Raw genomic sequence first — 23,580 nt, 5'->3', positions numbered from 1 at the left:
GTACAATGGATCAACACAAGTGTACTGAGACGTGGGACTTAGGAGAAGCAGGAAAAGGTGTGGACGGGGCGTAATCAGTTACCGTTGGTTTCACGGTAAACACATACACTTTATTTAAGGAAATAATTTGTTTAAAAACAATCATTTTTTAAAAAAACTGGGTGCAACACAAGCTACACTTATTAAGACGAATTCAAATTATTTGTCGGCTGAAGGGCACAAGCAACAGGAGTAATTTAAACAAAATATTATTTTTAAACAATTGACACAATCAGTCCAAATAAAGAAAGGGGAATGATCCACAGACAGTGCTCCAAGGATCAACCTGAGAAATGTCCCTACAGCTGCGTAAGCGGTGAGACAGACAGCCAAGAGTTACGCTCACATAACTGTATTGCAATTCAAACTAGGAACAGTTCAAACGCCGATCAATCCTCTTACTAAATCCAATTAACGTGTGATAACCAGAACAAAGATGGAATAATTCAAGCGAGGGCGAAGTGAAAGACAGCACTGCGTCTTCAGAATCCAGTGTTTAAATCATCGAAAGGCAGAAGGAACCACTACAACCAAGGTAGACAAAAGAAACCACAATCCACACCGCAATCAAAGAGGCTGTCGAACTACACGTCATGCCGGACAGTATCGGCAAGACGACAGAAAGTACACTGCCGCCAAAATACGCTAACATCCATGGCAGGTAACTGGGGCGTCAGCGGCCACTAGGCAGTAAAATACCGCTGGTTGAACTTCACCAAATAATAACACAAAATTCAAGAACTAATAACAGGCACTAGAAGACGGCTAATAGATTCTGTGAACTCGACACTCTCCACTTGCTGCTGTTTGTCTCATTGCGACTCTCGAGCAGCAACGCACGAATAAACGGCGCGATCACAAAATAGTGGAGGTTTCACTATTGGATTAATGTTCCCTCAACTCAACGTCCTAGGTGGGTGGACAACGAGATTGTGGCCCTCGCAACTACAGCCCCTCAATCCGGCAATGCCTGCGTGCCACCAGTGGTCCAGCAGGCATGTCCCCGCGCTGCCGGACCTGTCTGCTGCCCCGTCCCAACCGAACTCCGGACACACCCGACCCGGAAAACGCTTCACGTCCTTCCAAAAATAGTACGGGTACTAGATATCGATAAACGCTGCTGCTGCCACACGCGGACAGGCAAAGTTAGCAAACGTAGTGGTGCCAGTAAACAGAAGAAGAAAACGAGACGCCACTATCCCTATTATTACACGATGCCAACCTACCAACTGCACTAACGCGAGCCCCACACAGCTCATATACATCTATTCTTAGTGACCATGTCGTCCTCTACATGCGGTTTGTTTTTCTTCAGCATGACAGCATCTACCAGTAGGACAAAGAAACGAATCACGCAGCCCACAGTGTACCTGCGTGGTTCGAAGAGCACCGTGATGAGCTTACCGCACTACTCTGGCCACCTAACTCCCATTATTTAAGCCTAATGCCGAATATGTGAGATCACATTCATCGGACTGTTCGCATCATAGGTCTTCCATCGAGATACCTAGCGCAGCTGGCTGGCTACGGAACTGGAGCCGGCGTGGCTCCCACATCGCCTGTCGTTACCTTCCAGAACCTCACTGACTCTCTTCCTCCACGTCTGTCGAAGCAAAGAAGCAAAAGATTGTTATTCAGGCTTTCCACAGTTGGGCACAGTCATCTGACTGGACACTGTAAGGCAGGGGCGGGCAGGAATTCTGCACGTGTGCGGTGCACATGCACGTGTGCAGTTAACAGGTGTTCTGCGTGCACACAGGGGCAAGCTGGCCACCCGCTTCTCTCTCCTCCCCACCATACCGTCTCTCCGCTTCTTCCTCTGTAATGCGTTTTGTTTGCTGGCCTGCTTTATTGAATGAAGGAATAAGGTTAGTAGGAGTGCTTGAAAGTAATCATCGTTTGAAAGAGTACCTATTACCTACTATACGTTTTATTTCATTATCACAGGTGGAGTTTACAATACGTTTGATGTCTGGAACAACATTTCTACATACAGACAAACGCAAACAGTTACGCAAATTTTCATTACTGATGTTTGCTCTTAACCGAGACTTATTAATTTTCATAACAGAAAAAGATCTCTCACAAACGTATGTCGAGCCAAACATTGACATTATCTTCGCGGCTTCACGATGGAGACGAGGAAACTTGCTGTGGAAAGTCGTGATAAAAATCTATCACACGTCTTGCCAAAAGGAACCTGTCTCTCAGACGAGAATTACGCTGTAGACCTATTAATTCCATTTGCAAACTGGGATGAATATCATCTACAGAAACAGCAGATTGTCTCGAGAGCTATTCAAAACCTTGGGATAAGTAAGATATATCCCCAAATCGCTTGAGAAATTCCTCTTTTATTGCACTAAGAACGGCAACATACTGAAATTTATTATAATGGCGTTCAATATTAAACTTCCGCTGACCAGCGAGAATACTGTCACATATTATACATTTCCAATTTTCACGTTTTTGCACGGAGAAAAAATGATTCTCCCATTCCTTTTTAAAAGATAGCAAATCTCCAATTCTCCGTTTCCTTGATTCACTCTGCATTTTCCGGTTATTGAAATTCACTACGTAGTGGTCGCTTCGCTTCAACGTCCGCAGCTTAGCCTGGAACTACACTGCGGCAACCTGCCGGCTGTCGCCACTGCTCCGTTCGACGATTGCACGCGAGCAGCACACGTGCAGCGCTGTGTGCTCATGAGCCGCGTGCAACGTTTGCCCGCCCCTGCTGTAAGGTGAACATCAACAAAAGCAAAACATGGATAATGTAATGTAGTCTAATTACATGAGACCACGCTGATAGAATCAGATTAGAAATGAGACGCTAAGAGTAGTGGACGATTTATTTTCTATTTGAGCATTAAAATAACTGATGATGGCCGGAGTACAGAGGATACAAAATGTAGAGTGTCAATGGTAAGAAAAGCGTTTCAGAAGAAGAGGAATTTGTTAATATTGGAATATAAATTTACGTATTAGCATGTCTTTCGTGAGTGTATTTGTCTGGACTGTAGCCTTGTAGGAACTGAAACGTGGACAATAACAAGTTCAGGCAACAAGAAAAATTGAAATGTGGAACTGCATAACCGTGGGGAAGATAACATGGATAAATCGCGTAAGTAATGAGGAAGTATTGAACAGAATTGGGGAGAAAAGACATTTGTGGCATAACTTGACTAAATGAAGGAATTGGTTGATAGAACACATTATGAGGCACCAAGGATTTGTCATTTTAGTAAAAACTGTAGAGGGAAACCAAGAGACGAATACTGTAAGCAGCTTCAAATACATGTAGGTTGCAGTACTTATTTGAAGAGAAAAGAGTTTTGTCCGGGGTAGAGTAGGGTGAGAGCTGCATCAAACTAGTCTTTGGACTGAAGACCTAAGACCATATCAACAACAACACTTGACGGTGGGCGCAAGGAACATGAGGGTTTAGCGCACGTCAGAGAAGTTGTCATTAGAAACAAACCAGAAACTCGGTTTGAAGAAGGAAATCGGTCGTGTCTTTTTAGAGGAACCACCTTGACATATTTGCCTTAATCTATGCGTCGAAAGAACGCAAAACATCAGGATGGCTGGATGGAAATTTAATCAGCCGCCAATCTGAAGTACCAAGAACGATGGAAGACTGTGTGGAGAAAACAGGAGGAGGAAGACGAGGAGGCGAAGATTAGTGTTTAACGCCCCGTCGACGACGAGGTCTTTAGAGACGGAGGACAAGATGGAATTGGGGAAGATTGGAGAAGAAAAGTGGCCGCGCTCCTTCGAAAGAACCATCCCGGCATTTGTCTTAAGCGATTTATGAAAATCACGGAAAACCTAAATCAGGACGGAAGGACGCAAGTTTGAACCGTCGTCCTTCCGAATATACAGGGTGTTTCAAAAATGACCGGTATATTTGAAACGGCAATAAAAACTAAACGAGCAGCGATAGAAATACACCGTTTGTTGCAATATGCTTGGGACAACAGTACATTTTCAGGCGGACAAACTTTGGAAATTACAGTAGTTACAATTTTCAACAACAGATGGCGCTGCAAGTGATGTGAACGATATAGAAGACAACGCAGTCTGTGGGTGCACCATTCTGTACGTCGTCTTTCTGCTGTAAGCGTGTGCTGTTCGCAACGTGCAAGTGTGCTGTAGACAACATGGTTTATTCCTTAGAACAGAGGATTTTTCTGGTGTTGGAATTCCACCGCCTAGAACACAGTGTTGTTGCAACAAGACGAAGTTTTCAACGGAGGTTTAATGTAACCAAAGGACCGAAAAGCGATACAATAAAGGATCTGTTTGAAATATTTCAACGGACTGGGAACGTGACGGATGAACGTGCTGGAAAGGTAGGGCGACCGCGTACGGCAACCACAGAGGGCAACGCGCAGCTAGTGCAGCACGTGATCCAACAGCGGCCTCGGGTTTCCGTTCGCCGTGTTGCAGCTGCGGTCCAAATGACGCCAACGTCCACGTATCGTCTCATGCACCAGAGTTTACACCTCTATCCATACAAAATTCAAACGCGGCAACCCCTCAGCGCCGCTACCATTGCTGCACGAGAGACATTCGCTAACGATATAGTGCACAGGATTGATGACGGCGATATGCATGTGGGCAGCATTTGGTTTACTGACGAAGCTTATTTTTACCTGGACGGCTTCGTCAATAAACAGAACCGGCGCATATGGGGAACCGAAAAGCCCCATGTTGCAGTCCCATCGTCCCTGCATCCTCAAAAAGTACTGGTCTGGGCCGCCATTTCTTCCAAAGGAATCATTGGCCCCTTTTTCAGATCCGAAACGATTACTGCATCACACTATCTGGACATTCTTCGTGAATTTGTGGCGGTACAAACTGCCTTAGACGACACTGCGAACACCTCGTGGTTTATGCGAGATGGTGCCCGGCCACATCGCACGGCCGACGTCTTTAATTTCCGGAATGAATATTTCGATTATCGTGTGATTACTTTGGGCTATCCGAAACATACAGGAGGCGGCGTGGATTGGCCTCCCTATTCGCCAGACATGAACCCCTGTGACTTCTTTCTGTGGGGATACTTGAAAGACCAGGTGTACCGCCAGAATCCAGAAACAATTGAACAGCTGAAGCAGTACATCGCATCTGCATGTGAAGCCATTCCGCCAGACACGTTGTCAAAGGTTTCGGGTAATTTCATTCAGAGACTACGCCATATTATTGCTACGCATGGTGGATATGTGGAAAATATCGTACTATAGAGTTTCCCAGACCGCAGCGCCATCTGTTGTTGAAAATTGTAACTACTGTAGTTTCGAAAGTTTGTCTGCCTGAAAATGTACTGTTGCCCCAAGCATATTGCAACAAACGGTGTATTTCTATCGCTGCTCGTTTAGTTTTTATTGCCGTTTCAAATATACCGGTCATTTTTGAAACACCCTGTAAGTGCAGTGTGTTTACCACTGCGCGACCCCCGATTGGACAAAAACAACAAGAATATACTCATCTGTACTGATCACAAATCAAATTATAAACAAACCAAGCAATAATAGTTGTGTGACAAAGTAAGCAAGTAGTGAGCAGCCCAGAATTTGGATCACCCGCTGCGGCACACACGTTTCGCCAGAGGCAGCAACCGTGTGCCGTTTCAGCACCAAATGACAGTTGGGATATCAGTGACCCTCACTGTGGGCCGTGACCAAATGACCGCGAGACCACAAAACAAGCTCTCCCTCCACAAGTCTCTGCTCTGGACAAAGCCCTACATGTACGGAACAAATCAAAACTATATCCAATGTGATGGACGAAAAAATGGCGGAACTCTGCAGAAATTCCCATTCTTTGTGTAGGCCTACAAAACACAGCTTAACAAATAGGAGCTTGTTAGTGGGATGGAGCAGTGTTCGATCGATTGGTCGGATTCCTAGCGCCAAAGACGATGGTGAGGCGACTCAGTTCGACTGCATACACCAAATTGTGGAACGAAAGCAACAGAACTTTCCACGCTGGTCGTGTGGCATCTCAGCGTCTCTACTTTTGTTTGATGTCCGAACATAATAGGCGAAAATGTGATGCTCCATTATTTGCCGGCCGCTGTGGAGGAGTGGTTCTAGGCGCTTCAGTCCGGAACCGCGCTGCTGCTACAGTCTTTGGTTCGTATCCTGCCTCGGGCATGGATCTGTGTGATATTCTTAGGTTATTTAGGTTTAAGTAAGTCTAAGTGCCGCGCGGGATTAGCCGAGCGGTCTCAGGCGCTGCAGTCATGGACTGTGCGGCTGGTCCCGGCGGAGGTTCGAGTCCTCCCTCGGGCATGGGTGAGCGTGTTTGTCCTTAGAATAATTTAGGTTTAGTAGTGTGTAAGCTTAGGGACTGATGACCTTAGCAGTTAAAACCATAAGATTTCACACACATTTGTTCAGTTCTAAGTCTAGGGGACTGATGACCTCAGATGTTAAGTCCCGTAGTGCTTGGAGCCATTTGATTTGAACCTCCATTATTCTCTGGGAATGGCAGTGATGTAACAGTGTCTTCCGCTCAGGTCTGGGAGAGGCGCCGGCTCTACCAACAAAAGCACGAAGCAGGCCAGGGTCGCCTCCTGCCGACAAAATGGATCCAGAGACTCACTTTTCCAATGACAAAAACGCAGAGCTTCCTTCCAAGCAAAGGTGTCCGGTACACTCACCATAAAATTAACCAAGAAATGGCAAACATGCATGAGTATCACGTGGCAATATGCGACAGCAGTGTCACACTTTGGACAGTACCATTACTGACCTCAAATAATTTAAGAAAACTGCGAAAAATTTGTACGAGGATGGCTGAAAGGAGGATTGAACCCTGTGCCTCACAAAACTGAGTACAGTTCAGGAAATGCTGCGAGATATTGTTCACTGTGTACTCATTCGAGTGTCTCCACCAGATGAGTAGCTATGTACAGATGAGCCGACTGTACGGCAGCAGGGAGGTTAGAATTCGTATCACTGTCTGTACAACGCTAGCGAGTCATATCATCTGCGCCACCAGTGGTCCCATCATTCCGCCAACTCCACGCTACAGTCGCCCGGTATTCATTTGCTGCCAGATTTCCACAGGGCGCACGCTTCGCTAATCACGGCGGAGATCCTGTGGGAAGGCCAGCCGCGGCCACCAGCAGAGAGGATCGCCGGACCGCAGTTCCCCCCCACACCACTGCGCCGTCGGGGGATACCGGCTGTCACTCCGCTGCCAACTTAACAGCATCCAATATCCCCCGGCCGCCACCAGACGGACGGACGTACGCCCCGGCGGCCAGACAGACCAGCTGTAATTAATTCGCCTAATTGGCAACGCCACTTGGCGCAAACAAAGCTGCCCCTCCCTTCTCGTTGTCCCGTGTCCCACGAAGTAGTGCGGTGCGCCCCGGCGGCAAAGCAGCGAAAGGCCGACCCGGCGCGTAGGTCGCTTCCAGTTAGCAGCGGTGTCCCCGACGCCGCGCCACGCCGGGCCACCGTAGATAAATATTTACCGCCCGCCTGCCATTAGCTTCCGACAGCGCTGTTGTCCCGGCAGCGCTCGACCCGTGTCTGCTGTCCCGCGTCCGAATTGTGGCCCCCGGATGCTCTTTCTCTCTCCGCCCCCACCGTCATTGACTCTTTTTTGCAATTCATGAAACAAGGGCTGGAGTGACTCTGGGTGCGGACCCATTATGCAGCGCAACCGGGGGCCAGCCAGCGACACAACCGCCCGCCCGATACGGCACACACACACACACACACACACACACACCGACTGAAGCAACGTTTTGTAGTCGGGCGGCAGTTTTTTGCTCTCCTGCGAACTGAAATGAGTGCTCTGTTTACGGGAAACAAAAAGCCTCGCTCTCATAATGGAGGTTGCTGGCCGCAGTGCATACTCTCCGTTGCTACAACAGTGACGTCATCTTTACTTTCAGGGATAAGGCGCGACGCCTATTCTGCTCCCTGGAATGTTATCATTGAACGCCTCCTAATATTTAACTCTTTGAGTACCAGCGGTTTCTGCCTAAAATCTACATTTCTCCTTTTATATGAAACCACCGATGGTATTGTAAGAACGGAGACTTCTGGTGGTATATTGACGTACCTCTCCGAATGTAGCGCATTGTAGCTGCATTTATAGCGTTATAAGCAACAGTCGGCGCAGAGGTTGTGCTACGTGACTGTAGGAGAACGTGACATGCTTTGTTGTGTATAGTGGCTGATACGCCCGCTAAACCCGCCGGGCAGAACGGGTAATAGGATTGTGGAAAGGGCCAAAGGTTGAGGTCAGTTTCTCCTTCTAATTGTCATTTATTGTAATTTAATAACCTTTACAACCAAAGCAGTACACAGCCGGACCTTTACCGAATGCAACTCTTTCACGGCTGAAGGCCTCCAAACAAGAAATCTTAACAACCAGCAAGATAAAAATCCAATTAAGATAGCAATAAAATAATTAAAAAAACAGCAAACGTATGCAAAGTGCAATTAGAAATGGCTCAGGGCCACATTTAAGTTTCAATAGTCGTCAGTGGAAATAACGCCAACTACACACACAACCTGACAAACACTTGCACACGCGACTGCTACGGTCGCAGGTTCGAATCCTGCCTCGGGCATGGATGTGTGTGATGTCCTTAGGTTAGTTAGGTTTAAATAGTTCTAAGTTCTAGGGGACTGATGACCACAGATGTTAAGTCCCATAGTTCAAAAAATGGTTCAAATGGCTCTGAGCACTATGGGACTCAACTGCTGTGGTCATAAGTCCCCTATAACTTAGAACTACTTAAACCTAACTAACCTAAGGACATCACACACATCCATGCCCGAGGCAGGATTCGAACCTGCGACTGTAGCGGTCGTGCGGTTCCAGACTGTAGCGCCTTTAACCGCTCGGCCACTCCGGCCGGCGAAGTCCCATAGTGCTCAGAGCCATTTGAACCATTTGAAAACACTTGCACGAAGACCTGAACGATACCCAACACTAACTAAATACACACGTAGACAACTCGGGAGTCGATGCACACACGCACACACACAGCCGCCTCATGAGCGATCGGCGATCGGCGAGCCGAAAACGCGTTGTCGGGTAGGACGACCGACCGACGACCCACCAAGACCGTGGCCTGGCTCAAGTGGTGCGTGGCGGCAATGGTCGGGCGAGCCATGTCGACGCAGACCCCACTGCTGCTCCAACCCGACTGTCCTAGTGCCGCATTACAACTCCCCGACTGGCTGGTCCGGACTGCGCTCCAGACACGTCCCAACTGACTGGCAGAGCCGAACTCGCAACCCGAACTCCCGATCCGAACTCCTTACGACAGACAAAGACCGGAAAGTAATAGTAGTCGAGCAAGATGCTACGAGAGGGGATATATCGATACGCGCTGCTAGGCAAAGCAGCAACTCAGTGACAGTGGTAATTAACGTAGTGAGGTGGAAATGCGTTAAAAGCTGGGTGTAAAACACATGATGGCGGGAACATCAGCCAAGCCAACCACGGCTCAGTGGCCATTCTGAAGAGCTCATTGACAGTGAAAATAAGTACGTCTAAGGTATTGTGACGTAAATCTGAGTTTTTACTACTGCTGAATATTACTTAAATGAACCACTGGGATAATATGTAGTTTTTATACAACATTTATTAAATAAATGAAATGTATCCACGAACCTACCACGCTGTCGTAGTAGAAGTAGAGGTGGCGCGTCCCAGGTGGCGGATAGGGGGCTCGCCTGCTTACAGGCTGAGTTGAGAGAAACGAAATTACTCTCGCGGACCAAACATGCCCTCTGCGGTTAACAACCGTAGTTGTGACTCGGAGCTTACATCAGCTAATGTAGAAAGGTCTTTTCGGCAAAACTTATCACCGTCCTGCCCAAAAAGGCACGTAAGGACGGTGGGTAGCCGAATAGAAGACAGCAGGGAATCGGAGCATTTGCAATCGCACAAATGCACACTGACGCACCAAAAGAAGATTCAACATAAGCAAACAAATTATGCAGCAATACACGACATAAACTTACTACTTAAAAGCGGAAAACTCAAGAAGTTCACAGATGAATTAAATACACAAAAAATTTTAATAGCGGTGTTCCAAGAAATGAGAAACACGATATAGGACCCGTTCGAATCACAAGAACATAAAATTTACAACAGGAAACCAAGACACAGGGTTATAAAGAAATGTCTCCAATTTCGAACAGTATTTATAGTGAGTATAAAAAGGACAGATTCAGTAACTAATGTTCAAAAAATCATCAAGAGCTGCACATCTGACTTTTAAAATAATGAATAAAACCCATACGATTATAAATGCTCCTGCTCCTACAATTGAAAAAAAAATCTAACAAAAACAAAGGACGAAGTAGATAATATTGAGACCTTCTCGAAAAAATTGTAAACGGAATAAATAAAAGGAATCTAAAAATGTTATTGGGACACTTCAACGCCAATCTAGGAAAAAAATGTAAAGATATAATTGGGAAATGGAGTCCGCATAACTGTACAAATAAGACTAGTCGAAGACTTGTTTAAATTGCAGACAACACAACCTTATATCTAAATCAACATACTTCAAAAGGAAGCCAAGAAACTTAAAACATGGAAATACCTATTATTAAATTTTCGACCCATTTTTGCCTCTGTATTTAGGACAATATTTTCTTTAACTTTTATGAGTTCATGGAAGTTACGAGATGTAGCATTTTGCCTAGGAAAAATGCGAAATTGCTTTCTAATATATCTCATGAAATCATCGGTGGCTAAAGATCATGGCTCCAAAAGGAAACCACCTCAGTAAAAAACTGATTTTTTACTTTCTGACAGCTTCTTATATTCGTTAATTATTGTGATAATAAAGACTAATTTTGTGAAAACTTTTGCATTTATGTGCCTAAGTGCAACCACGTCCTTAAAACAACTGATTGTTTACTTTTTGCGACTTTCTTCTTGCATTTGGTGCTTACTATGGTAATAAAGGCTACTCAAGTAATAATTTGTAAAATTAATTATTTTTTCGTATTGTTGGGTCTCAAGGGATTAATGGAAGGGAATGACTGCAAAGAAGGACTTTTCGCACATGCTGACGAACTCCCAGTTGTTGTGGCGACCAACTCAACACGACCCCTTGAAACGAAAACATCGGCAGTACTACAACGCATGACTAACTGGCGTGCTGGAAATAAGAGCCACTACTGGGGCAGATAAAACGCTCTGCAATTCGCTAAAGGAAACTTACAAAGGAATTCTTGAGTTCAACTAGATGGAAATGGTATCTACATTCACATGTCTACTCTGCAATTCACACTAAGTGAATGGCAGAGCGTTCATCGAACCACCTGCAGACTATTTCCAATCTTGAACAGCGCGCGGGAAGAAGTAACCCTTAAATCTTTCCGTGCGAGCCCCTATTTTCCTTATTTTATTACGATTGTCGTTTCTCCCTATGTCGGTGGGCGTCCACAAAATCTAGTGATTGAAATTTCGTGAAACAATATTGCCGCAATGAAAAACTATTTAATGATAGCCACCCCAACTCGTGTCCTCCGTCATTCCTACCTGGTAAGGATCCTATAACGCAAAGCAGTACTCTAGCAGAGGATGGACAAGCGTAGTGTAAGCAGTCTCTTTAGTACACCTGTTACATGTTTTAAGTGTTCTCCCAATAAACCACAGTCTCAGGTTCACATTCCCCACAACATTATCTATGTGAGCGTTCCGAGTTAAGTTGTTCGTAAATGTAAACCCTATCTTGAACTGTACTGACGGCCTTTAGTTTCTGTGTGTTTTTTACAGTCACTTTCTGCTTTTCACACAATACTGATATCTTATCTAAATCATTTTGCAATTGATTTGGATCGTGTGATAACTCTATTAGACAGTGAACAACAGGATAATTTGCAAACAATGTATGAGGGCGGCTCAGATTGTCTCCTAAACAGTTTGTATAGAGTTAAGTATTGCCGGCCCGTGTGGCCGAGCGGTTCTAGGTGCTACAGTCAGGAACCGCGCGACCGCTACGGTCGCAGGTTCGAATCCTGCCTCGGGCATGGATGTGTGTAATGTCCTTAGGTTAGTTAGGTTTAAGTAGTTCTAAGTTCTAGAGGACTGATGACCTCAGAAGTTAGGTCCTATAGTGCTCAGAGCCAGCCTAGTTAAGTATTGCAGAGGGCCTTTAACACTTGCTTGGGGAACGCCAGATATCACTTCTGTTGTAATCGATGACTACGTCAGTTTTTAAGAGGTGTGATCCTTTTGACAGGAAATTATGAATTCAGGGCGTCAACTACTTCTACTGTCCTAGATACAGAAGAGATTCAGACAAGCCACTTATGGAGCTGGTCCACATGAATCAAGAACTTCCATTGAAAGTGTTAACACTCTTGGCAACAATGGATTTATTTTGCTTTATTAGAAGCTCCCGGTTAAACTAAGAGGCCACCGTAATTAGCCATACGTTACCAACCATGTCAATTAAATCCATGTTTTAAATTCGTCAAAAACTATCGAAAAGCTACACTGATGCCATGGAAGATAGGCAAACCCATAATTCTTGACTCCCTGGTTTAGTGTACCGAGAGGTCAATAAAACCAAGGGAATAAAAAACAGATTTCCGATCTTTGGGGGAAAGATTTTTCCTCCAGTCCAGAGATGTTTCCCTAATCCTCCTTAATCGGTTGTATTGGAGGCCTACGAAGTCAGCTCAAGAGAGAATGTTTCTCCACGTTGGCAGATGTTTCCCAGAGCGTATTGGAAATAAAGTTTTGAAAAACCGTGGCGGGAAGCAGTTTTTTCCCAATGGAATGGTTATCACGAGCGGAAAACGGCCAACGCGGTCGCCTGCATGAGGATTTTGAGCCTGATGGGCCGAATGGCGTTAAATAACTTCGTGGGACTGTTTAGAGCTCGCGAAATCGAGTAGTAGGCCGGCTCCTTTCTGCCATTCTGTGACGTCTCACATCGACTCATCTCGCAGTACCGATTCCATACAGCTGGCTGTCCTGTTTTACAACCGCGCTGGGTGTCACATAACTACCTAGTTTCACCAAAATTATTCAAATATTACTCCAAAACAGGAGAATAAATGAAGACTTCCAGAGTCAGCGTAGGCCTTGAGGATGTCAAAGAAATGGCTTACCACATTAAAGTTTTCTTTTACCAGTGATATTTAACGTCTGTATCAATGACCAATAACTTGCGGCTAACACAAGGAATTTCCTTCATGCCAACGATCTGGGACTTGCGAGTCTGCGGAAACGACTTGAAAGTAGTGAAAGTAAGATGACAGGCGTATTGAGGGAACTGAGCGCCTGTTACTATAAGAAACAGCTTCGTTCAAACCCTGCGAAAACACAAATCTGTGCGTTTCATCTTAGGCATAATGAGCCACGTCGCAAACTTGACTTCAAATGGCAAGGGATAGAGTTAGTAAATACTCCCATCCAAAATATGTGGGAGTCAATTTATATAGTGCTCTGACCAACAAGCAACACTGTGGGAGTACGAGAATGAATTTGGAAGCCAGAAATAATATCCTTCGCAAGATCACTGGTAGTCTGTGGGGCTCTCAACCACGTACCAGGAGAACGACGGCACTGGCAACTTACTACTGTGCTGCAGAGTGTGCGCACCCAGTCTGGGACAAATCTACCCACGCGAACATAGTGAACAAGGCATTGGGCGAAAATTTTGGTTTAATACAGACTGCCTTAAACCTACGCCACTTGTAAAACTCAACCACATTGCTGGAATAGCGCCACCAGGTATCTGTCGCGAAGAGCTGCCATCGCGGAGAGAACAAACCAGGCTCTTCGGGAAAAGTATCTGCCATATGGGACATTCCAGCAGTCCCAAGGTCGAGGTCCAGAAGAAGTTTCCATAAGGCTACTTCAGTTTTGCAAGCAACAGCAGCTACAGCAAGAAAAGAATTGTCGATCGCTCGACTTGGGAGAACCTCTGCCTGAACTATCCCTTTGGAGACCCTCCCACCTGAGCACTAACAAAACTGGATCGTGTGGAGGTCACTCATCCGTCTTCGTTCTGAATTAGGAACATCCGAGAGTAACCCCTTGAAATGACTCTTCTCTGAGGGAACCACCAACAGTGACTTTGAAGAACTATAGAGCATGGGGTACCTACTACACTCATGCTCATAAATTAGGGATAATGCCGATACATTGTGAAACAACGGTCTGGTGGGCGGTTTGCGGGTTTAAATTACCTCGGGGTATGACCATGCGGTGCATTTGACCTGCGGTCGTCGCACGGTGGCGTTGGCAGCAGTCCACATTCGCAGAGGTATGCTGGTGCATGTCAGAGTACAGTGCAGCGAGTAAGTGTGCAGACGTTTTCAGAATTGCTGATGGTGACTGGGTGTCGAAAATGGCTCAAAGAACACATATTGACGACGTTATGAGGGGTAGAATACTAGGGCGACTGGAGACTAGTCAAACACAGCAGGTCATAGCACGGGCCCTCCGTGTGCCACAAAGTGTAATCTCAAGATTATGGCAACGATTCCAGCAGACAGGAAACGTGTCCAGGCGCTACAGTACGGGACGTCCACAGTGTACAACACCATAAGAAGACCGATATCTCACCATCAGTGCCCGCAGACGCCCACGGAGTTCTGCAAGTAGCCTTGCTCGGGACCTGGAACAGTTGTCCCCAGAAACAGAGTCTACAAGCGACTGAACAAACATAGTTCATTCGCTCGGAGACCTGCAAGGTGCATTCCACTGACCCCTGGTCACAGGGGAGCCCGTAAAGCCTGGTGTAAAGAACACAGATAATGGTCATTGGAACAGTGGACCCAAGTTATGTTCACGGACGAGTCTAGGTATATTCTGAACAGTGATTCTCCCCGGGTTTTCACCTGGCGTGAGCCAGGATCCAGATACCAACTCCTTAATGTCCTTGAAAGGGACCTGTATGGAGGTCGTGGTTTGATGGTGTGGGGTGGGATTATGATTGGTGCACGTACACCCCTGCATGTCTTTGACAGAGGTACTGTAACAGGTCAGGTTTATCAGGACGTCATTTTGCACCAGTATGTCTGGCTTTTCAGGGGTGCAGTGGTTCCCACCTTCCTCCTGATGGATGATAACGCACAGCCCCACCGAGCTGCCATCGTGGAGGAGTACCTTGAAACAGAAGATATCAGGCGAATGGAGTGGCCTGCCTGTTCTCCAGACCCAAACCCCATCGAGCACGTCTGGGATGCTCTCAATCGACGTATCGCTGCACGTCTCCAAAACAATTCAGAGGCTCGACAGGCACTGGTGCAAGAATGGGAGCCTATACCCCAGCAGACGCTCGACCACCCGATCCAGAGTATGCCAACCCGTTGTGCGGCCTGTGTACGTGTGCATGGTGATCATATCCCATACTGATGTGGGAGTACATGTGCAGGAAACAGTGGCGTTTTGTAGCACATGCGTTTCGGGACGGTCTTCTCAACTTATCACTAATATCGTGGACTTACAGATATGTGTCGCGTGTGTTCCCTTTGTGCCTATGCTCTTAGCGCCAGTTTGTGTAGTGTCACGTTGTGTGGCACCGCATTCTGCAATTATCCTTACTTTATGAGCATGAGTGTAGATTGTCTATTATGCCCTCCAACTTGCGCGGAATAATATCTTCTGCTTCAGCCAGCAGGTACAGCTGCAGTTGCAAGATTTTGATCAAGAGCAGTGCATCTCGATAATTCTTTCTTTCATTTGTTTGTAGTGGTAATTGCCGTATTGTTGTTGTTGTTGTTGTCTTCAGTCCTGAGACTGGTTTGATGCAGCTCTCCATGCTACTCTATCCTGTGCAAGTTTCTTAATCTCCCAGTACTTACTGCAACCTACATCCTTCTGAATCTGCTTAGTGTATTCATCTCTTGGTCTCCCTCTACGATTTTTACCTTCCACGGTGCCCTCCAATGCTAAATTTGTTATCCCTTGATGCCTCAGAACATGTCCTACCAACTGATCCCTTCTTCTTGTCACGTTGTGCCACAAACTGCGCTTCTCGCCAATCCTATTCAATACCTCCTCATTAGTTATGTGATCTACCCACCTAATCTTCAGCATTCTTCTGTAACACCACATTTCGAAAGCTTCTATTCTCTTCTTGTCCAAACTAGTTATCGTCCATGTTTCACTTCCATACATGGCTACACTCCATACAAATACTTTCAGAAACGACTTCCTGACACTCAAGTCTATACTCGATGTTAACAAATTTGTCTTCTTCAGAAACGCTTTCCTTGCCATTGCCAGTCTACATTTTATATCCTCTCTACTTCGACCGTCATCAGTTATTTTGATCCCCAAATAGCAAAACTCATTTACTACTTTAAGTGTCTCATTTACTTATCTAATTCCCTCAGTATCACCCGACTTAATTCGACTACATTCCATTATCCTTGTTTTGCTTTTGTTCATGTTCATCTTATATCCTCCTTTCAAGACACTGTCCATTCCGTTCAACTGCTCTTCCAAGTCCTTTGCTGTCTCTGACAGAATTACAATGTCATCGGCGAACCTCAACGTTTTTATTTCTTCTCGATGGACTTTAATACCTACTCCGGGTTTTTCTTTTGTTTCCTTTACTGCTTGCTCAATATACAGATTGAATAACATTGGGGAGAGGCTACACCCCTGTCTCACTCCCTTCCCAACCACTGCTTCCCATTCGTGCCCCTCGACTCTTATAACTGCCACCTGCTTTCTGTACAAATTGTAAATAGCCTTTCGCTCCCTGTATTATACCCCTGCCACCTTCAGAATTTGAAAGAGAGTATTCCAGTCAACATTGTCAAAAGCTTTCTCTAAGTCTACAAATGCTAGAAATGTATGTTTGCCTTTCCTTAATCTATTTTCTAAGATAAGTCGTAGAGTCAGTATTGCCTCACGTGTTCCTACATTTCTGCGGAATCCAAACTGATCTTCGCCGAGGTCGGCTTCTACCAGTTTTTCCTTTCGTCTGTAAAGAATTCGGGTTAGTATTCTGCAGCTGTGACTTATTAAACCGATAGTTCGGTAATTTTCAAATCTGTCAACACCTGCTTTCTTTGGGATTGGAATTATTATATTCTTCTTGACGTCTGAGGGTATTTCGCCTGTCTCATACATCTTGCTCACCAGATGGTAGAGTTTTGTAAGGATTGGCTCCCCCAAGGCCGTCAGTAGTTCCAATGGAATGTTGTCTACTCCCGGGGCCTTGTTTCGACTCAGGTCTTTCAGTGCTATTTCAAACTCTTCACGCAGTATCGTATCTCCCATTTCATCTTCATCTACATCCTCTTCCATTTCCATAATATTGTCCTCAAGTACATCGCCCTTGTACAGACCCTCTATATACTCCTTCCATCTTTCTGCTTTCCCTTCTTTGCTTAGAATGGGCTGATCAACTTTTGCTGCTGTGAGCCTATCTCACACTGCAGTAATTTGCTACGCACGGCATCTGCGCTAGATGTCCTCTCAGCTCCGGCTTATTGGCCAGCCACGTGTGATCTGCCGCAGCCCGCTGTCGTGCTGCACGGCCCCCGCGATCCGCCACTGGCAGCGCGCCACACGGCAGGACACGGCACGCGTGTGAGCGTATTTTTACACGCTTTCTCCTTTATTTTCTTCGCGCGTAAACCGCCGCTGCTGCTTTCACAGTCGCTCGGCAGTGCGGCGGCGACGGGCGGTCGACTGTGAAGCAACTATTTTGCATTTCCGAGAGAATGTGTAGTCAGCCGCCGCGTTGATTTAGCGTCTCCCGCCGCGGCGCCCGCTTCCCGAAAATGTGTGAACTCGGCTCGAATCTTGATGACGCGACGCGCGTAGCAACCGTTTCACGCTTGCTGCGTAAAATTTTTATGCACGAAACACCTGTGCGTGCAAGTAATACCAATTTCTTAGCAGTCAGCCGCAAGTTTCACTTAAAACTACTGAAACATGGTCCACGACATACCAGTAAACTTTGTCAAATTAACAACCTGTTTCTAAATTGCTTCACACAAGTGACTGGTATCTAGTATAAGTAGTTACTTTATCAAAACTGAAATCTGTGTCCAAGTAGGATGATAGAATGTAGTCGAAGTAAATCAGTGTTGAAGCAATTCAATTAGCAAATGAAACACTAAAACTAATAGATGCGTTTTGTTCAAAAAATGGTTCGAATGGCTCTGAGCACAATGGGACTCAACATCAGAGGTCATCAGTCACCTAGAACTTAGAACTACTTAAACCTAACTTAACCTAAGGACATCACACACATACATGCCCGAGGCAGGATTCGAACCTGCGACCGCAGCAGTCGCGCGGTTCCGGACTGAAGCGCCTAGAACCGCTCGACCACCGCGGTCGGCTGCGTTTTGTTGTTTGGACGAAAAATAACCGAGGTTGACGAATGAGTGGAACATATAAAATGCAGACTAGCAATAACAAGGCAGGCATTTCTGAAAAAGATGAATTTGTTAACATCTAATATAAATTTAAGTGCTCAGATTCCTTACTGAAGTTCTTTGTTTAGAGTGTAGCCTAACAGTCACCAATTATACATAAAATTCTACTTCAAGGGTTTTAAAATACGTTTTAGATGATCAGCTGTTGTAGTTCTGTAGACGATTCCTATAAAATCATATTACACATAAAATTTCAACACAATGATTTTTTCGTTTGATTTACATCCTCTTCTCCGACATTTTTGAATAAATTTTCTCGATCTTTGTGTCCAACTAAAGAGGGTCTTTCTATTTATTTAGCACTCTTTCTTCTCTTCCTTCCGTTACGTCTTCATTTCATCATTGTACTTCTTTCTATGTTCTTCTGATAATTTTAAAATATGTTGGCTTCCTTTCTCAGCAAATCTGTGTTTGTGAATTGGGGTTCTAAATTTCATTCTGTTTCGCATGATTTCATCTGGGAAGATACAACAGTTTTACACATAAATTTTTTTACTATTATGATGAAGTACTGCGTATCGGATAACAAATTTATTATGCTACTTGACTCGTGACGTGGTCAAACGAATCCACAGTTATACTACGAGGTTTCTGAAGGTGAAGAAGAATTTCCATCGGTGGTATTAAAGTGATTCCGCCCAGAACGCATTCCGTTAACGCAACTCTGTGTTGTCTAGGTTTATCATCATGCAAAGAAGTTGATCAAAAAGCTTCAAAACTGCTCTTACCTCATAGAGGGAGGGAAAAAAATCACATCTTGAGAAGATTGCATCAAAATACATTCCAGCGTAGATCAATAGCTGTTCTCGCCAGTATGAGGCGAAATGATGCCTTACACGTGGTTTGCTACCAAATTGTGTGATGAGAAAAACTGCTTTTCTATAGAGAATTTAAAGCATCTATGTATTTGTAAAAATGCGGCATTTATAACTTGTGCACGATGCCGAGAAAATTACTGTTTGTTTTTACGATGAATAACACCCCAGCACGTGGAGATCATCAACTACAAAATTATAAATGTGTCTAATTTTATATACGAAATTCTCGCGTACGCCTTACAATCCCTTCCTGGAATTTATTAGCAATCACAGTTCTTTTTTTTTTTTGCCTTTCCTTTTCATGCCTTTTATGAAAATATCGATACATACGATACATACAATTTCGATTTATTCGCCGTATAACGGAAAAACTGCAGACTAATAAAGTTTCTTCATAGGTACTCGACGCAAAGACTCTTGGATTACAGTTCTGTACCCTCGCCACTGCGCCAACCGCTGCCTCAGAACTATGGTAGCATAAATGGCTCATGCCCCGCTCGACACACAACAAAAACTTCTTTTTTTTTCCTCAAATGCTTGGGCGTCTAGCGTTCCCATTTCTGTCACTTTATTTCCAGCTAAGTCTTGCGTATGCTACAAATCTGGACAAAATCGATGAAAAGCAGTAGGTGCGGACCCCTTGTTAGTTCTGTATCTATTTGGCGTCACATGTCACCCATTGGTGCTGTAATGGAGACGCACAGAGTCGGAGTCTTTCATAACCCTCCATAAAAAAAGCACATACCATTAGATCAGGCAACCGTCGATGTCAATGGTCCAAAGTGCGATCTGTACGTCCCCTACGTTGGAGGAGATGCTGTTCCGTGATTTCGAAGAAAATCTCACCGCTAAGTTGTAAATACGTTGCACATGTCATAAGGAGAACGCATAACTCCTTTTATTGTGTTGTAGCACCTCTAGTCGACGCACATTAGGTAACAAAGGAATAAGTTAGCTGCGTCACGGAGACTCCTACTCGCGATCACATGAACGGGAATCTTACCAATAGTGCCAACGTAAACGTTTACTTTCGATGCGTAAGTTAAAGTTCATCCCACGTTTCTTTCTTCGCTCATGTACACAGCCGGAAAAAAAATGTACACCTGGAAAAACGACCGGTTTTGATTCGATGACGGCATATGCCACCCGGGGGATAGATCACTGATAATACAGCATGTTGTTCTCAATGGAGAGACGTCTACAGATGTTAAAGTAACACAATATATACTGCTGGCCACCGTAAATGCAACACCCTGAAGGAAGCATCCGAATCAAGTGAAATTTACACCATGGGTTTGCAGCGATGAGATATGCAACTGATTAGAATTTCAGCGCAGACGCACATCACGCGCGCCTGTGGCGCCACCTCATAGCGCCATTTAAGGCTGGCGATTTCGACGAGTGTACGTTCGGCACGTGTGTTTACCTTGTGGTTGTTTCACAAAACGATCAGTTATGCCTCGTAGACAACAGCGAACATCGTTTGATCAAGTATCCGAGTTCGACAGAGGAAGGATAGTGGCTTACCGAGATTGTGGATTATCATACAGAGAAATCGCTAGTCATGTTGGACGAAACCCAACAACTGTAATGCGGATATGTGACCGTTGGATGCAGGAGGGTACGACGGACCGACGTGGTCGATCGCATTCACCTCGGTGCACCACTGCACTTGCTGATAGGCAAATTGTGCGCATGGCAGTGACGGATCACTCAGTGACATCCCGAACCATAGCACAGCACATTGCGTCTGTAACGCATCATCCAGTGTCTGCGCGTACCATTCGACGCCGTTTACAGCAGACTGGTCTGTCCGCAAGACGTCCATTGCTTCGTCTACCATTGACGCAGAACCACAGACGTCTCCGTCGCCAATGCTGTGATGACAGACGGATGTGGACGGCAGAATGGAATGACGTTGTCTTTACTGACGAGGCACGCTTCTGTCTGCAGCACCACGATGGTCGGATTCGAGTGTGGAGACACCGTGGAGAGAGGATGCTGGACAGTTGCATTATGCACCGCCACACTGGTCTTGCACCGGGTATTATGGTATGGGGCGGTATTGGATATTACTCTCGCACGCCTCTAGTACGCATTGCCGGTACTTTAAATAGCCGGCGCTACATATCCGAGGTGCTGGTGCCAAATGTCCTTCCTTACCTTCAGGGCTCGGCCACAGCCATATTTCAACACGATAATGCGCGACCACACGTGGCACGCATTGTCCAAAGGTTCTTCGTCAATAACCAGATTGAATTGCTTCCCTGGCCGGCTCGCTCTCCGGATCTTTCGCCGATAGAAAACATGTGGTCCATGGTTGCTCAACGAGTGACCCAGATTACATCCCCAGCTGCCACACCAGATGATCTTTGGCAACGTGTGGAAGCTGCTTGGGCTGCTGTACCCCAGGAACACATCCAACGTCTCTTTGACTCAATGCCGAAACGTGTGGCAGCGGTGATCTCCAACAATGGCGGCTACTCTGGTTACTCATTCTGGCAGGAACCACATGTCACAGACGTCTGTAAACGTAATCATTTAATACTTGGTCAACATGTTATCTACAAAATAAATTTTGTTGTGCTACCTCTTGTCTTTCTTGGTGTTGCATTTACGGTGGCCAGCAGTGTATATAAATGACCTAGTAGATATTGTCGGAAGTTCCATGCGGCTTTTCGCGGATGATGCTGTAGTATACAAAGAAGTTGCAGCATTAGAAAATTGCTGCGAAATGCAGGAAGATCTGCAGCTGATAGGCACGTGGTGCAGGGAGTGGCAACTGACCCTTAACATACACAAATGTAATGTATTGCGAATACATAGAAAGAGGGATCCTTCATTGTATGTTTATATGGTAGCGGAGCAAACACTGGTAGCAGTTACTTCTGTAAAATATATGGGAGTATGCGTGCGGAACGATTTGAACTGGAATGATCATATAAAATTAATTGTTGGTAAGGCGGGTGCCAGGTTGAGATTTGTTGGGAGAGCTCTTAGAAAATGTAGTCCATCAACAAAGGAGGTGGCTTACAAAACACTCGTTCGACCTATACTTGAGTATTGCTCATCAGTGTGGGATCCGTACCAGATCGGGTTGACGGAGGAGATAGAGAAGATCCAAAGAAGAGCGGCGCGTTTCGTCACAGGGTTATTTGGTAACCGTGATAGCGTTACGGATATGTTTAGCAAACTCAAGTGGCCGACTCTGCAAGAGAGTCGCTCTGCATCGCGGTGTAGCTTGCTGTCCAGGTTTCGAGAGGGTGCGTTTCTGGATGAGGTATCGAATATACTGCTTCCCCCTACTTATACCTCCCGAGGAGATCACGAATGTAAAATTAGAGAGATTTGAGCGCGCACGGAGGCTTACCGGCAGCCGTTCTTCCCGCGAACCATACGCGACTGGAACAGGAAAGGGAGGTAATGACAGTGACACGTAAAGTGCCCTCCGCCACACACCGTTCGGTGGCTTGCGGAGTATAAATGTAGATGTAGACGAGCAGATGTGGCATAACGTATCCCAGGACAGTATTCGCCATTTGTACAATTGACCGATGCCAGAGTCAGCGTTCGCATTGGCGCCCATGCAGGTTACACCACGTACAATATGGGTGTTTCAGCATGAGGCGACACCTGGTATCTCAAAACCGCTAATTTTGTTGATATGTAAATGTAATCACTTCATGTAGTCCATATTCACTGTTGCAACAATAATTCTTGACTGAATTGGAAACTTCTAAAATGGTGTACAAATTTTTTCGGCGGTTTAGAAGATATGCTCTTGTGAAATTCCCTTTATTATCAGACCATCACGAGGTACTGACGAGATCTTAGCGGCACGGGGAAGCAAATAATCACGCATGCATATGAGTACCCCTTAGACATGTACCCTTCGTTGCCACATCTACTTGATCACTATGCAACGCCGAAAAAAGAAGCCTGATAATTTTTGCTCAGACCTCGTATTTCCGTCCCGAAATTATACCCCAAACTTCCGGCAATCTTTCCTCGCGTACTATGCAATTCCGAACGAGGTTGTTAGCTTATACAGCCCGAGACATCGTCGGCAGCGAACATGGCAACAGATAATGGCGGCGTTAGCGCCCACCGTACAATCCGCGTGCCACGCGTAAAATAGCTGTTAATCCGAAAGTTGATCTAACGGCTGCGCGGCTGCGGAGGAGGGCTTTATTTTCCCTGTGGAAGCGCGCAAGCACAACCGCCGGCTAGTTAATAAGCACCCCTAACGAAGCGGCGCGGCTTTCAGCGGCTGCTGCCGGAGGGCCATTAGGAGGCGCGCGCTG

The sequence above is a fragment of the Schistocerca nitens genome, chromosome 9 (assembly GCF_023898315.1).
Source record: "Schistocerca nitens isolate TAMUIC-IGC-003100 chromosome 9, iqSchNite1.1, whole genome shotgun sequence".
In the NCBI taxonomy this organism is placed as follows: Eukaryota; Metazoa; Arthropoda; class Insecta; order Orthoptera; family Acrididae; genus Schistocerca; species Schistocerca nitens.
The sequence above is the reverse complement of the archived record's forward strand: the minus strand, read 5'-3'. Positions refer to the sequence as shown.